This window comes from Schistocerca piceifrons, chromosome X, assembly GCF_021461385.2.
Source record: "Schistocerca piceifrons isolate TAMUIC-IGC-003096 chromosome X, iqSchPice1.1, whole genome shotgun sequence".
NCBI lineage: Eukaryota > Metazoa > Arthropoda > Insecta > Orthoptera > Acrididae > Schistocerca > Schistocerca piceifrons.
This window is the reverse complement of record NC_060149.1, coordinates 124,970,520-124,987,862: the sequence shown is the minus strand read 5'-3', so window position 1 is coordinate 124,987,862 and position 17,343 is coordinate 124,970,520. Positions and strand designations below refer to the sequence as shown.

Here is a 17,343-nt window from a genome sequence, read left to right as displayed (position 1 = left end):
ACCTAACTTACACACAAATGAATATAAAAGTATTATCCTATATATACCATGAACAAAATTTCTTTCAACTATCCTCATCCTCTACTGATATGCTAATCCTTTACACCCCTAAATGACATGTGTATTCTAAGCTAAATGTAAACTCTTCCCCCCTACTTGCTTGGTTTTAATCCAAATGGAATCTCCGATACAGGACAAAGGAGGTTTCCTCACTACTACTACTACTACTACTACTACTACTACTACTACTACTTCTTCTTCTTCTTCTTCTTCTTCTTCCTAATACTCATATTCCTACCCTCAATGGATGATAACAACTGTGTCGAAGCATTTGGAGTGCTACAAAATGGCTTCAGATGCCCAACATGCACAACAGTTGTATGAGTCTGTAACTGAAGCTTGATGTTCACTGGTGTGTTACCCCAACTACCTTATATGGCCCTCAATAATGAGTTACAAATTTCTTGGTCTTACCCTTTGGAACATAAGAGTTTGATAACATTACCTCACTGACCGATTTTATATTTGGGTAATTTGCCCTCATGACTTCCCAACTGCTCTTGATATTCCAGGGCTCTGACATTAGCTCTCTGAATATACTTCCAAATTTCCCTCACTTTTTAGCAAAATCCTTAACAGGCTCCCCTTCCATGCCAATTCTCAACTTTACTTTGTCGAATGGCAATGGCATGCACCTCCTGTAAACTATCTCATATGGCGATAACCCTGTCACAGAATCAGCTTCTGAATTATACGCACTCACAACAAAAGATAAATACCTGGTCCAATCGTTACGGTGTACACCCACATAATGACTTAACATCCTTCTGACAATGTGCTGTACCCTCTCCATTCTACCATCAGACTGAGGGTACAATGTCTAATACCTAACTTCTTAACCTTTAGCAAATTACACAGATGCTTCAATAAATCAGACATAAAGTTTGTCCTTTGATCAGTGATCATAGTTTCTCGTATTCCAGATCTTAGAACCCAGCTGTTGACAAATGCTTGTGCTACCATTGCTCCTGATGGTTAGGGATTGGAATCATTGCCACATATCTAGAAAAAGGATCAATAATGGTTAACATAAATCATCCAATCCAATCATTTCAAAAGACTCCGTTGCTTCTGGTAACCTCTGCAAAGGTATTAATTTATGGTTCATATCTGCCCACTGTGTGCATTGCACACAACCTCTTACAAACTGATCCATATCTTCTTTTCGAGACTTCCACCAGTAGCGCTCTGCTACTTACCAATTCATTGTTCTACAACCCCGATGCTCTGACAACAGATGGTTGTGCACTTCTTTCAGCACTTTCTCTTTTAGCTTCACTGGCACCAACATCTGCAGTTCCATCCTTACACAACTGTCTTACACAATAACCAGTCCCACACAGTGAATTGCGGCTGTGACTTATATTGTTTACATCCCAAGTCTGCCTGCTGCACCACTTTCCATTTTGCAAGGTTGTGTGTGACCCATTGTCTGTATCACTGCTACTTTTTTCACTGAACCTTAATGTTCATCTAGGCAGTCTACTGGAAGGGTCCTCAAGCCCCAACAACCATCTACAGACTACACAGTTCATTACTACTTTAAAGTTCTTTCCATACAAATAACATGTGAAATATATGATTCCATATACCACATTAAGCATCTCTTTTTCTGCTGTCAAGTGGTTTTCCTCTGCTCTGTTCAACTGCCTAGAGGCACATGCTGCTGGATGATCCTCACTGTTTACCACTTGACTGAGAACACACATACCCTGTAGCCTGATTGGAAGCATCAGCTGACAAGATAAACTCTGTCTCGTAGCCTAGAAAAATTAGGACTGGACTTATGTAAGTGCTCTCTTTAATTCTTCAAATGTGTCTTGGCATTACCCATTCAAAGTCTGCCCCCTTTTTTGACAGTTTTGTAAGGGGCCTCACCATATCTGTAAATCTTTCTACAAATTTTCTACAATAATTCCCTAAATGCAAAAAAGATTGTAAATCCTCAGTATTACTGGGAACTGGAAATTCCCATATTGGCCATATCAACCTGAGATTCATCTTAACCCCTAATAATATGCCCTAAATACATAACTTCTTCTAATACAAAGTGACATTTTTCCACATTTAATTTTAAATTTAGTGCTTGTAATATTCTAAAAGGCTCTCACATACATTGCGTATGCTCTGCCATACCCTTCGCAAAAATGATTACATCATCCAGGTACCCCACGCACTTTCAGGGTTTCAGTCCCCTTGGCATTCCATCCAACAACTGCTGAAATGTTTCTGGGTCATTTTTCAACCCAAATGGCATTCTATGATACTGAAAATGGCCCCAGGGGTCTGAGAATGCTGTTTTTGGATGGTTATCTGGGTGTATATCTATCTGATGGGGACACACTCCTCAGCTCAGATGTAAGATAGAGAAGCACTTACATTGCCTCAAACTGTCAATAGTTTCAGTCATGTTCGGGATTGGATATGAATTGGTTATGATTCTGCTGTTAAGATGTCAGTAGTCACATTAGGATCTATATCTTTTGGTCCCATCTGGTGACTTTTTCAGTACAACAATGATGGCTGCACTCAACAGACTAGTGGTTTCCTCTATTATCCCATCCACTAGCAGTTGCTCAATGAATTCCTCAAATACTTGTTGCATGCATCATGTAGTACAGTAAGGTCTACAATATACCAGTGATTCAGTTCCTGTAAGGACCCAATGCTGCTTTATAGGTATTGCTGGTAAAGATTCTCAAGGGATAAAATCCTCAAATTCAAACAATACTTTCTCCATTCCCAATCTATCTGTACCTCTAAGATGCTCTAACTTCCTACACAATGCAACTCTATAGGTGGTTTGCACATTACCCTGGTGCACATGGGTTGAGTCCTTATCCACATCATGCAGGACTTCCAAATTAACTACCAACATTCCCTTGGTGAGCTGTACCCCATCAGCACCAAAACTGTCTGAATTCATGGGCATCACCTTCCCACCCAATACCTTCCATTGTAAACCCCTCTCATATACACACAGTATTAGATTGCTCAATAGCTTCTATGACAATGATGACAGCACATCTGTTTATGTATCAGTGTTTGTAGTTATATGTCAAGAGGAATACATTCAGTTTAAGAATTTGAATTCTGCTACTTGTCTGGTTGGAATGCCAATCTGTTTCTGCTTTCTCCAGCTGTTTCCAAAAGTTGGGCAGAGGATTGTTTGATTATTAATCTGGTCACAAAATGTTTTCCATTTGTTTATTTCCAAAAGCTACATTATCTCTTCAGTTCTGCTGCATATCAAACACAATTTATAAAAAGACATTTTGCTGTACTACACTGCCAAGCATCAAAGCATAACAAGCTATTAGCTTCGACCACTGACCTCTCTCTCTCTGATCAACTGACAAAGCACTTTTCCTTTCTTTTTGTACACAAAAACAGATGCTTTTTGATATGTATGTACACCACACTTACAAGTCAGTTCATCAATTTTGTTTTAATACCTTTGATTGTACAATTGTTTGTTCAGTTGTATTTAGTTTTTTATAATAAAGCAGATAAATGAAAACATGAGAAAAATTGGTGTTTTTATGTCTTTAATTAAGCTACTCAAATTTGGTGATTATTCTATCTTTGAATCAATGTGTGAGAGAAGTGATTTAGCAATATAAATGCAGTTGTGCAAAAATGCCTTTAGTTTGCATGCACTAATAAACATTTAAATAAAGTTATAACCCATTCTACTTTTCCTCTGCACATACAAAAATTTTAGATAAATTATTTTACACAGAACGGCATTTTTCTATTATGTGATAAAATTGGTTTAGTTACACTGTGTATTATATCTCCATGCACTGACAAAGTTGTTAGTGTATGTTTGTACAGCTGATTTGGTGTAAATTTGGAATTGTAATCATAACGTGAAGAAAATGGTGTTGTATTGATCTCTTCGTTTATGGTAAAAACGGCATTCTAAGGACTTGCTACATTATACTGTACATGTACTAACAAGGGAACCTCCCCATCGCACCCCCCTCAGATTTAGTTGTAAGTTGGCACAGTGGATAGGCCTTGAAGAACTGAACACAGATCAATCGAGAAAACAGGAAGAAGTTGTGTGAAACTATGAAAAAATAAGCAAAATATACAAACTGAGTAGCTCATGTGCAAGATAGGCAACATCCAGGATAGTTTGAGTTCAGGAGCGCCGTGGTCCCGTGGTTAGCGTGAGCAGCTGCGCAACGAGAGGTTCTTGGTTCAAGCCTTCCCTCGAGTGAAAAGTTTACTTTCTTTATTTTCGCAAAGTTATGATCTGTCCGTTCGTTCATAGACGTCTCTGATCACTGTAATAAGTTTAGTGTCTGTGTTTTGCGACCGCACCGCAAAACCGTGTGATTAGTAGACGAAAGGACTTGCCTCTCCAATGGGAACCGAAAACATTTGATTGCAAGGTCATAGGTCAACCGATTCCTCCACAGGAAGACATGTCTGATATATTCTATACGACACTGGTGACGGCATGTGTGTCACATGACAGGAATATGTTGTCGACCCACCTAACTTGTACACTTGGCGAATGGGTAAAAAGATTCTTCTACCTCGCCCGATTTAGGTATTCTTGTGGATGTGATAAGCACTCCCAAAAAAGTGATGAAAGCATAAGAGTTTGTCACATAAACTGAAAATAAGAAATTAAAGTTTTCACTTGAGGGAAGACTTGAACCAAGGACCTCTCGTTCCGCAACTGCTCACGCTAACCACGGGACCACGGCGCTCCTGAGTTCACACTCTCCTTGATGTTCCTTATGTTGCGCATAGACTACTCAATTTGTATATTTTGCTTATTTTTTCATAGTTCCACACAACTTCTTCCTGTTCTCTCGATTGATCTGTGTTCAGTTTTTCAAGGCCTATCCACTGTGCCAACTTATAACTAAATCTGAGGGGGGGTGCGATGGGGAGGTTCCCTTGTAAGCTTCTCCTTATGAAGCAACATGATGAGTCTAACACATCATTTTCTACCAGTTCTACCAAGCTCTATGCATTAACAGGCCAATTTTCTGGTACCCTGCAACACACTAACATGTGACTTAATCCTTACTGCTGCTGACTGCAGTTTAATTGGTTCACCCTTAAGATTAGTGCACATTGCGTTCATTCTTCACTGGTGACTGTCTCCCTAAGTTCAATTATATGTCACCTAAGGTCAACTTTGGCATGCTGTGTTGTCATAAACTCCAATTCTTTAAGTTCATGCAATAGCCATCACTTACGCAGGGCATGACTTCTACACGTTGCCTAAAACACTGTGTCCCACACTGAAAATCCATCATTGCTGAACTCAAAGACTCCACATCACTATCTCCAACTCCACGTAAATTATATTGTGGAGGCTTTAGTCACCACTGACCCACAAGTTGCATACTTGCTACTGATACATGTGCCCCTGTGTCTAATAAAAGTTGTACATTCTACCCTTCACTACCCTTCATTGTCCCCACTATACTACAATTCACCTCTGCATCCGTATTTTTTGCATCAAAATTTGGAGCTCCACATGGTGGGCATGGTGTTTCTGTTTGCATTTAACACCAGCTTATCCAACCCCTTTTTCGCCTTACAGTCACACTGGTGTTGTTCAACAACAACACATCTACTATACCGAGGTTGGAAACATTACCTTGCAGATGTCCCATCCTCGCACGTCTATAACACCTCATGTCAGTGAAAAATACTCTTCTCTTATCCCGTATTCCTTTTGCTACATCAACTTCTTCAAACTTTGTGGCTGATTTGACCACAGAGTATAGTCCTCTGGGGTAATCATCCTCATCCTTCTATACATATCAGGTGACAAGCCCTTCAAAAGTGTGACCAATGCTCTCTGTTTTGCTTCACAGAATATGATTCTATTTGCCTCATCGCTTTCCCCTAATTCATGTGTCTGCACATTCACCTTCTGTAATCTGTCTGTAAAATTCTCTACTGACTCATTATGCTTCTTTGACACACTACCCAACTTCTCACAAACAAGACTCAAGTAGTTTTGCTTCTTGTACTTTTGTAGCAGGCCTGTTTTCAAATCACCAAATGTCTGAGTGCCTCTTAGTCCCTCTGTACATCCGGCATACATCTTGGCTTCCCCTACTAATTGTAACTTTGTCACTTGTAATAATGAACCTGTGACCAACCCTCAATATTAGCTGCTAACTAAAGGTCATTCAAAAAAGACATTACACTGTCAGTTGACTTTTCAGATAAAAGTGTGGTCAAACTAGCTGTGGCTACATCTAATAAAGGAGTAGGTTTCTCAGCTAGTTCCAGTACTTCCTCCCTAACCACAAGCCTATTACACAAGTCTGCTTTATCTGATCTCAATTGCACCATTTCATTAACCAATGATTGAACTGCTACCCGACTAGTGACACCCTGTGTTTGAGACTTGTCATTGTGGAACCTTAATCTCCAATATAGCCTAAGGCACACAAGATTCACTCACAACAGGCTGTATGACTCCATACATACTTACATCTTAGGTCTTATCATCATCCATCCTAACTCTGTGCACTATTAAGCATATACTCAAAGCAATGGCAATCAACACCAATTACTGGTACTGACCCTGCATTTGGTGCAAAATGCTCTCACAAGTTACACTGACCACATCTCACAGGCCATAACTAATGCTCCTCCATATTACCACAGAATTACAAAAGATCAACCAGTTCCCCTAGCTGTACAAACATAACCCTCAAATCCCTATACATCACTTTCTTAGACTCCATTCCCTTTACCAATAAAATAGGAAAAAAACAACTACAATAGCCAATAGTCTACTCACTCACCCAACTGTGTAAAAACACTACATGCTTCAGTTATGAAGCTGTGCTGTGTGGAGATCAACTGTGCTGGTAGCAGTTACCAAAATATTAGTACTGCTACACAGATATGCAGAATCATCAGGAACTGCTTCCCATTAGCTATGCAACAGACTCAAACTCAGCTTGATTATTAGGTATGGTAGGCTACCCTACACCCAGTGGGCTGGACTGAGTTCGCATATCGGCAGCCCCACACAGCAGTGTGGCTACGATAGCGGTTGCATGGTGGTTATTGTTCCAGCAACAGGTTCTCAGGTTCAACAGATGGAGACTGTCCAATAACCTCTGACTGTTCTTCAAAGTGTGTTTATTCCAAAAGCCCAAATAGTATTACATGGGTCTGGAACAGTAGCACTACTTTTGAAAAATGTATAACAGATTAACAGTAGCAGCACATCAGCCAGCTTTTTAAGCTAAACAAACAGACACCTGCTCAACAGCACCCATTATTTCCTTACCACCTTATTAGGTTAGAATGGCTAATGTGATGACTCAATTTGCAACTGTTAGCTTGACCTGTGAGCAATCATCCTCTTCTGTAGTGTAGATGCAGCCATCCTGTTACACTAGACTGTCCCAGATATTGTTTTTTGGTGGTTTTTGGTTAAACAAAACACAGTGTCTACCTCATTAATCTGGAATGAAAAACGCTACCAGCAATCTTTGTGTAGCACATAGTCTCTGATATACTGCACTGTACCTTGATTGTGGTGTTTCCACCAGTAGTAGGGTGCAACTCATCAGTCTGTAGCTCATTGACTTCCATTTCAAGGCAGTACTGACTCTTCAAATTGTTTCATAATTTTCAAGTGTAAGTAGCATGGCATCATGATACATCACACTGCACACATTTGCTTATATGGCATTTACTTGTCACTGATTAATTGCTCTTGTAATGAAAGCAGCTGACATTTTGGATTTTACACATTTTCATTCTTTCTCTAAAGCATCATAAAACTATCGCAAATACTTTGAAACTTAGTTTTCCAGCATTAACATGTGCTTCTCCAAGCCAGTGTATTACTTCAAAGGCAAACTCACTGAGATGCAACTCCCACGTAGTTGAACAGTTGGATCTTTCAAGGCAAATAGACATTTGAGTACAACATGGTCAGTAATTACCATGAAATGCCCCCTCTTGAGCACCACACCACTGTACTTTTTCCCACAGGTCATGTGATTCTGTTCATATATGTCCAACTGTCAGGAACTGTACACTGTCAAGTTTTCTTGTCCATCTATTTCTTAGTTTAAGACATAATACAACACATAATTACTGGTCTCACATGACAGAATAAATGGTTTCTGGTTTAAGGGTAGACAAGAATATCTCTTGTCATTACTAGGTTCTTTAACTGTGTTAGGACTTCCTCACCCTCAACTGTCCTGATGATTTTTACTCTGCTCTTCAGGAAGTGTATAAGAGGCTTATAAACCTAATGAATTCAGGTATAGAACTCTGGTAATAAGTTGCAAGACATATGAAGGATTGAAAGTCCTGCTCTGTGATCCTGTCCTGCCTGAAAGTAGCTACTAAATATACTTTCCTAAGTACACTGTGATACTTTTCAAATTCAGTGTGGCATGTGTGACCATTAGTCATTCCTGAGCAAAGTACTGTCAGGTTACATGCTCTTTGATATCTTCAGAGAACACATTTATGTTGTTTAGTTACACCAGGGGGCACTGCATTATTGTAGCACTGTCAGTGCAGGCAAGAGATTTTGTGTATTCCAATGAAGCTGAGAGCTATATTCGTGGTAGCATATCTACTGGCAGATTGAATATATAAGAGAGGTCTCATCAGACGATCCAGACAAAGTGTTCCACACAATGACCCATCGTCTTCATTTCTTTACCATCCCTTCCTTTTTAAATATTCTACAGTACAGGGTATGCGGTGGGAATGGGGGGGGGGGGGGGGGGGGGCTCTATAAGTGAGGTAAACCCTGCTCTCCTAGGGGAGAAAACCCCAATTTCAAACCCTGCTGGTCCAGAAGCAGTGAAGTAGCAGTCCCACTACTGAGCTTATCTTGCACAGTGCCTGTAATGTGGCCAGGGACATTTGACTACAACTAAAATAATTACAAATGAGCCTCAGAGCAAGTTGTTAGACTGTAAGATAATACTGGATAAAACAAACTGGTATATGAGTTGGGACATGGAATATTAGAAGTTTATACAGGCCAAGAGCTACTAATTGAGTAATATGAACAAATAAATAGGTACAAATTTGATCCGATTGTATTACAAGAAATGAGGTGGAATTGTGAAGGTGACCTTAACAGCATTGTTTTTCAACTTGTGGTTCATGAAGCCCCAGGGGGTTAGCAAAATATTTTAAGGGATTCACAAAACTCATTTCCATAATGGTGAGTCTTGAGGTTAGGCCTACTTCTGTTTCCTTTGTTTCTGCAGCACTGTCATAATATTATTATTATTATTATTATTATTATTATTATTAATTACTATTATTATTATTATTATTATTGTTGTGATTATTAAATTAAATTACATTAATGCCCCTTGTTACATGTGTGTAAAATCAGCAATTTATCACATTATTTCCACAATAAATTAATATTTACCATGAATTCCTGATTTACAGTTATGTAACAACGTTAGGAATGCATCTGATTCCACTACAGTGGGAATTTAGTCTGCTAGCTTCTTTATATTATAACAATACTAACAACATTAATGTGACCACACTAAGGAACAGTTATATGGTGGTCAGGCCTTTGATTTTCAACAATAGTCTACTTCTTTCCTTGTGGCTAATGCAATAAATTGTCAGTTGTGTATCAAAATCATTTCTGATCACGTTAAAATGGATAACTGGTTGAAAAGTGGAAGTTTGAGAGGGAAACAGAGTTTAACAAAATCACAAATTAGTGATTCAACTTCCAGTGATGTGTGTCAATCTGACAAAAATTAACTGTATGTAAAGAAAAGAATGTACAGTCATAGTTACAGTGGGTTCAGATTTTTGTATGTAGGTGGCAAGGGCTGCCCAAGACCACAGTGTGGTGTTTGAGGTGACATTCTTGCTAACAGTAGTCTGAAACCTTCTCTACTTAAACACCATTTAGAAACCAAACACCCCACCCATGTAAACAAATCTGCTGATATTTTTACATGAAAAGCTAACAAGTGGAAAAACTATTTAACTACTTTTTTATCCATTGAAAACAGTGATAATGAGAATCATCTTGAAGAGTCTTATTGTGTTACCTACAGAATTGCTAAAACTATAAAACCTCATTCAGCAGCTGAAGATTTAGTGCAGCCATGTATAAATAATGTAGCACAGTGCATGCTTGAAGAATCTTTCACAAAAAAGTCAGTATGGTATCATTGTCTGATAATATGATCAATTGCCAGATTAAAGACATATCAAACTATGTCAAAAATTATGGGAAGAGTTCATGGCAGTCCTTTTTTTGTGATTCAACTTGATGAATTGACTGTTTACAGTTCCCCCCAGTCGTTTAATGAACAAAGTAAGAGCATATGGACTATCAGACCAATTGTGTGATTGGATTGAAGAGTTCCTAGATAACAGAATGCAGCATGTCATTCTCAATGGAGAGAAGTCTTCCGAAGTAAGAGTGATTTCAGGTGTGCCGCAGGGGAGTGTCATAGGACCGTTGCTATTCATAATATACATAAATGGCCTTGTGGATGACATTGGAAGTTCACTGAGGCTTTTTGCAGATGATGCTGTGGTGTATCGAGAGGTTGTAACAATGGAAAATTGTACTGAAATGCAGGAGAATCTGCAGCGAATTGACGCATGGTGCAGGGAATGGCAATTCAGTCTCAATGTAGACAAGTGTAATGTGCTGTGAATACATAGAAAGAAAGATCCCTTATCATTTAGCTACAAAATAGCAGGTCAGCAACTGGAAGCAGTTAATTCCATAAATTATCTGGGAGTATGCATTAGGAGTGATTTAAAATGGAATGATCATATAAAGTTGATCTTCGGTAAAGCAGATGCCAGACTGAGATTCATTGGAAGAATCCTAAGGAAATGCAATCCGAAAACAAAGGGAGTAGGTTACAGTACGCCTGTTCACCCACTGCTTGAATACTGCTCAGCAGTGTGGGATCCGTACCAGATAGGGTTGATAGAAGAGATAGGGAAGATCCAACGGAGAGCAGCGCACTTCGTTAGAGGATCATTTAGTAATCGTGAAAGCATTACGGAGATGATAGATAAACTCCAGTGGAAGACTCTCCAGGAGAGACGCTCAGTAGCTCGGTACGGGTTTTTGTTAAAGTTTCGAGAACGTACCTTCACAGAAGAGTCAAGCAGTATATTGCTCCCTCCTACGTATATCTTGCAAAGAGACCATGAGGATAAAATCAGTGAGATTAGAGCCTACACAGAAGCATACTGACAATCCTTCTTTCCACGAAAAATACGAGACTGGAATAGAACAGAGGTACTCAGGGTACCCTCCGCCACACACCGTCAGGTGACTTGCGGAGTATGGATGTAGATATGGATGTATTACCAGTTTAGGCATTTTTATTACTTTTCATCCATTATATTAATGGGGAGTCTGTAGAAGAGGAACGACTATTCTGCAGACTCTTAAAAGAGAGAACTACAGGAGATGTATTTAAGATAAACAATGAATACTTCCATGGAAACTTAATAGACTGGACTTTCTGTGTAGGCATTTATTCACAGATGGTGTGAAATCTATGACAGGGTGTTATGCTGGGTTTTTTGCCAAAGTGAAATCGGTAGAGCCGAACACTTCCTGGACACATTGTTGCATTCATAGACAGGCTCTTGTTTCTAAACACATGCCTGATGGATTGAAATCTGTGCTGGATGATGCAATGAAAATAATTGGTTTTATTAAGGCTTGACCTACAAATTCCTGCATCATTGAAGTTCTTTGTGAGGTAATGGGAAGCATTTTTAAGTGTTTATTGTCTCACACTGAAGTAAGGTGGTTATCGTGAGGTAGAACTATTTCCAGACCGTATAGTCTTAAAGATGAAGTTTATGTTTTTCTCACCATCTGTGCTCTTCACAAAGCAAAGTGAATGGAAGATTAAATCTGGTTTCAAACTTTAGCTTATTTGGCAGACATTTTCTCAAAAATTAATAGTTTAAACTTATCTCTCCAGAGTTCAAATATAACATTTGTACTGTGCAAGACCATATCAGACCATATCAAATCATTCATTAAAAACTTATTTCTTGGGACACATGTTTAAATGGGTATCAAACCAAGTCCTTTGATATCCTTCATGACTTCCTAGTGAAAAATCATCTTTCTTTGACAAAAATATCAACAACATGGTTAAAGAACATTTGAAGGGACTTGGAAAAACTTTCAGAAAATGTTTTCCTGTTATGTCCAATAATAAGAGTCAATGATTTTATAATCCACATCAAGCATAAATGAAAAAGAGCAGCTTCTTGAACTTCCCACTGATTTTCAGTTACAGAAAAGTTATAAATCTTTGCCATTAATTGGGTTTTGGTTAAGTTTAAAGGCATTCCCAGTGCTAGCGAATAAAGCCATAATGGTTTTATTACCCTTTTCCTTCTCACATTTGTGCATAAAGTCATTTTCTTCATATGACTATTTAAGAAATAAATACAGACAAAACTTTGTGCTGAAAGTGATTTGAGACTTTATTTAACTTCTGTGGTTCCTGACTTCAGAGCTCTGTGCCGTGGAAAGCAGGTGCAACTTTCTCACTGAATTCCAACAAAGAGGTGATAAATTACAATGACAGTGTGTATTTATTATTGCAATTGGTTGGTTGGTTGTTTGGGGAAGGAGACCAGACAGCGTGGTCATCGGTCTCATCGGATTAGGGAAGGATGGGGAAGGAAGTCGGCCGTGCCCTTTCAGAGGAACCATCCCGGCATTTGCCTGGAGTGATTTAGGGAAATCACGGAAAACCTAAATCAGGATGGCCGGACGCGGGGTTGAACCGTCGTCCTCCCGAATGCGAGTCCAGTGTCTAACCACTGCGCCACCTCGCTCGGTTATTGCAATTAACTCTTAAGATGTAACTCAAGTAATTTTAGGTTTTAACTGTCAAGGATTAAGTTAATTTAAGGTTATTAAATCTTTTTCTTGGAATTAAATTTTATGCGTGTCTACTGTATGTATATTTAAAAGTCAGTGGTTCACCCAACTCAGATCATTGTAGAAGGGGTTCGCGAGTCAAAAAAGGTTGGGAATCACTGCTTTAGAAAGAGTATGCTGATAATATTCCATAGACATGCAAAAAATGACAAATACAAATGTGGAACACATTCTGTAATACATGACTGCCTGGTAACAGAAGTGAAGAGTTTTGTGGCAGTTAATAAATGACTGTCATGCCTCACTATTACACACAAATATGGGGACATAGCATTTGTTAACCAACAGAAGTGAGCAAAGAAGAGGAAAAAGATGAGTTTTATGAGGAGCTAGACAACACAGTGGTAGGAGGGAATAATATAAATATAAAAATTATACTTTGTGATTTTATTATGAAAGAGGGGCAAGAGATTACATACAGAATGAATAGTGGGAAAGAGAGCTTACATGAGAAACTGAATGAGAAAGGGTTAAGACTGATCTATTTTGTAGCTACTCAAGATCTTATAATCAGTTCCACCATAAGAACATTCATAAAGTGTGCTTGGAAACCACCAGATAGGAAAACTATAAGCCAAACTGAACACTTGTTGGTGGTAAATGTTATCTTGTTCAAAGAGCGAGATACCAAGGCAAAGTTTGTACCTTGCGATGGAACACAACTAAACAAAGTTGCTGTCAGAAGCAAATACAAATGAGAGATGGTGGTGTAGACACACCCACAAGAGTTTCCATACACCACCACAGCAGTTTGCTTACTTACATCTGAGTGCAGTCACCTTCAGCCCAGTCAGCAATCACTACTGAAGGTGACTGCATTGTCTCTCTACTGAGCCAACAGTGCAACAATTGTGTGAGACAGAGCTCTGCATACAAGTTTACAGTTAGTTGTAATCTGTGAGAAATAAATACTCCTGACATTCCTGTGTAACAAAGTTAAGTATTCCATCTTATTCATGTTATAATAAAGTGATCTAATATTTTACATGTTGTAGTATCAGCTCAGTACCCCCAGAAGTAAAGCTAAGAAGCCAACACTATACTGATGAGTATATAAGAAACTATCAGCCTTGATTGCGCTAATGGAACCAACCTTTACCAAGATTTCAGCCCAAATAATTGAGCCTTCTGCAGAAGATATACCAGAATCTATAATTTGTCTAAGAGTGCATGGTCTAGAAATAAAACTAAAACAACCTGAATAAGTGAAGTCACATTTTAAAAATGCGGTACGTAAGTACTAAGTCAACACCAAGACTTAACTTAAGCTCTGGCGTTCGCCTCGTCTCCATGGACGCTGTGCGGTGGGCCTTGGTAGCTCATGTGAAACTAAGTAGGACTAGACAATGCGCTGCAGAACAACATGGCGGGGAACTTATAGAAAGGTTGAAAATCTTAAACATAAAGCCTCTGCACCAGGTTATGACTAAAATGTAACAAACTATGTATGGATTTACCTAAGTTCAAACACACTACTCCAGTAGTGTGTGTAGTAGGTAAAGGTTGGTTTCATTACCGCAATTGAGGCTGATAGTTTCTTATATATTAGGTTATCATGACTGCTGACTGGGCTGCAGTGTTGAAAGTACTGATGAGTGTTATGTCATCCAGTATGACAAGTGATGAGGAGTCTGGTAGTTTATATAGACTTTACTCAACTTATTACAAAGTCTGTAATGATGTGTGCATGTTGTTTCTGTGAATCATCTGCCCAGGGCTTGCCTTGTGTATTTTGATATTTTCTGTGTCTCATATAAAGTGTTTAACCATATCTGAGCTGTCACAGAAAAAGTATTCAAATGAAGTTGTTCAGTTTCAAGTGCAGCAGATTGAATAACTAACGCTCAGTGTCTAACAGATGACTCAGCACTGTTACCGGTTGTTACACCCAAGTTTGGCCCATCCAATATTAATGAAGAGGACTGGTCAGAATATTTAGACACAGACAGAGGCCCATTTCACAGCTCACAACATTACAGTAATGGTGTGCAATGCTTTTTTTTTTCTTTCAGCTGTCACAGCTGCAGTGCACCATCTGTATTTAAAACTATGCCCCAATTCTCATCATGAAACTGTACACTACAACAAACTTGTTATGCTGGTCAATGAACATTATGATGCTCAGGTACATATTGCTGCAGCAAGGTTTAAATTCTTCTGTCTCAAGAAGCAGCTTGCACAAACTTTAAAACAGTGAACCGCCAAACTGAAAAGGCTTGCACGACACTGCAGGTTTAAGTGTTCTTGTGGACTCAGATATAGTGATATCATGTTACATAACGCAATTACGCCAAATATCAGACACACGTATTTGCAATGCTATCCTCAAATTGCCAGACCCTGATCTAAAAACATTTCTATCTATTGTGGAATCTCAAATTACTGTGGACACAACTGGAGGTGATTTTGAGGCTCCATGTATTTCTGTTGTAAAAGTGCTCAAGGCACTCAGTCTAAAGTTCACACTAATGTTAAACTGAATAAAAACAGGTCTCAGGCTAACAGTAAAGTTAGAGATAAAAAATTTATGTTTTGTGGTACATGACTTGTGCTACAGAATACAGTGAGGAAGTGTTGTCCTCAGTGCTTTTCAAATCACAACAGAAATGCTTGTCCTTGTCATGATGGAGAATGTTTCCAGTGTGGTAGGAAAGGTCATATTAAGTGTGTTTACAAGGCAGCCCAGGCTCAGGCCAGGTCCAGCAGCACCAGCCAGGTGCATGGCTTCAGCAAAGCAATCAACAAGTATGGTCAATGTTGTGTTGGCACTGCCACCAAAGTGAGCACAAAGGAAGACTTGCATTTCCAAATCACAGAAATCTTCTGCAGTAGTACACAGATAGGAGAACAAACTTTCTGTCCAATTAAGAGTGGCTCAAAAGATAAATTTCAGTTAGACACAAGTGCTTCTGTTTCCCTTATCAATAAAGACATGTATGAAATGATCAGTAGTCCACAGCCACAGAACACTACTTCTATTTTGTATGCTTATAAGGGCCACGAAATATCAGTACTTGGCGTGTGCAGTTTGCCAACAACTTTTCATGAAGTTATGAAACGTGTTTTGTTTCATGTACTCAGATCTATGGAGGGTGTAAAAAATTTTTGGTTTAGACTTGTTTGATTTGTTCAACCTATGCACACAAGACAATATGTTCCAAACCAGTGTTTCAGTGCCCAGCACTACTGTTAAAGCCTGTCTCCCATGCAGTGCATGAGCAAATTGTTTAGGTACTTGAAGATGGAAAGACAATGAGTTATCCAACCAATTTCTGCCAGTCAACGTGCATCACCTTTGGTCATTCTCAAAAAGCCATCAGGAGGGTCGCATTTGTGTGCAGATTTTAAAACCCCAGTAAACCCATAAACTGTCATGGATTCATTTCATCTCCTGCAACCAGACAAATTAATAGACAGATAGAGACAGGGGAAATTCTTCTCTAAGACTGATTTACATGGGGTATACTTACAGTTGCTGCTGGATGAGCAGTCCAGACAATATTCTGTGATCAACACTCAACAGGGTTTGTTCTAGTTTCAATGACTGATGTTTGGAATTGCTTCAGCTCCTGCCATTTTTCAATGGTTCCTGGAACAATTAACAGCAAAAGTTCCTTCTTGTACAAAATATTTGGACAATATTGTTACTGTGGGTCATAACCTACTGAACAGTGGAAAATATAGACTGTTTGTTTCAAGTTCTTTCAGTGGCTGGCTTTAAGTGCAACTAGGAAAAGTGTTCCTTCTTCCACAAAGAACTTCACTATTTAGGACATGTTATAAACGCTCAGGGTATTCATGCTGCTAATGCACTCTTTGTCTGCAATTAAATGCCTGCTGGTGCCCTTTAACATTAAGGATCTTCAAGCTGTCATGGGAAAGATTACCTATTATATTAAACTCATTGTAAACTCTGTGCAAATTGCTGCTCGGCTGAACTGGTTGTGCTGGAACGGTATTCCCTTTGTGTGGTCCCAAGACAGTCAGGACACATTTCAGCAATTGAAGGATGCATTATTAAGTCATCATCGTTCAATTAGTTTTGATCCAGCAAAGCCTGTTGCATTACCTGTGGTTGCAACTTCTTGTAGGATTGAAGCTGTGCTCTCCCATAGAATTGGTGCTTCTGACAGGCCTATTAATTTTGCCTTGAAAACTCAAAACAATGTGCAATGTAATTACAGTAAGCTTGAAAAAGAGGCAATTGCCATTCTCTATGGTGTTACCAAGTTCCACCAATACTTGTATGGAAGGAAGATCTATTTGCTTACAGATCATCAGCCTTTAATGGGCTTGTTCAATCTTTCCAATTCTGTCTCATC

The 17,343-nt window shown here is 39.0% G+C and overlaps 1 long non-coding RNA gene across 1 annotated transcript in view; it reads right to left on the bottom strand.

The window, feature by feature from the left end:
* LOC124721258 overlaps positions 1–17,343 on the bottom strand; it is a 57,971-nt gene that overhangs the window by 15,215 nt on the left and 25,413 nt on the right. Inside the window, exon 4 of the long non-coding RNA XR_007006306.1 lies at positions 16,492–16,610. This is a non-coding gene — a long non-coding RNA (uncharacterized LOC124721258). The remainder of the gene's footprint in view (positions 1–16,491; positions 16,611–17,343) is intronic.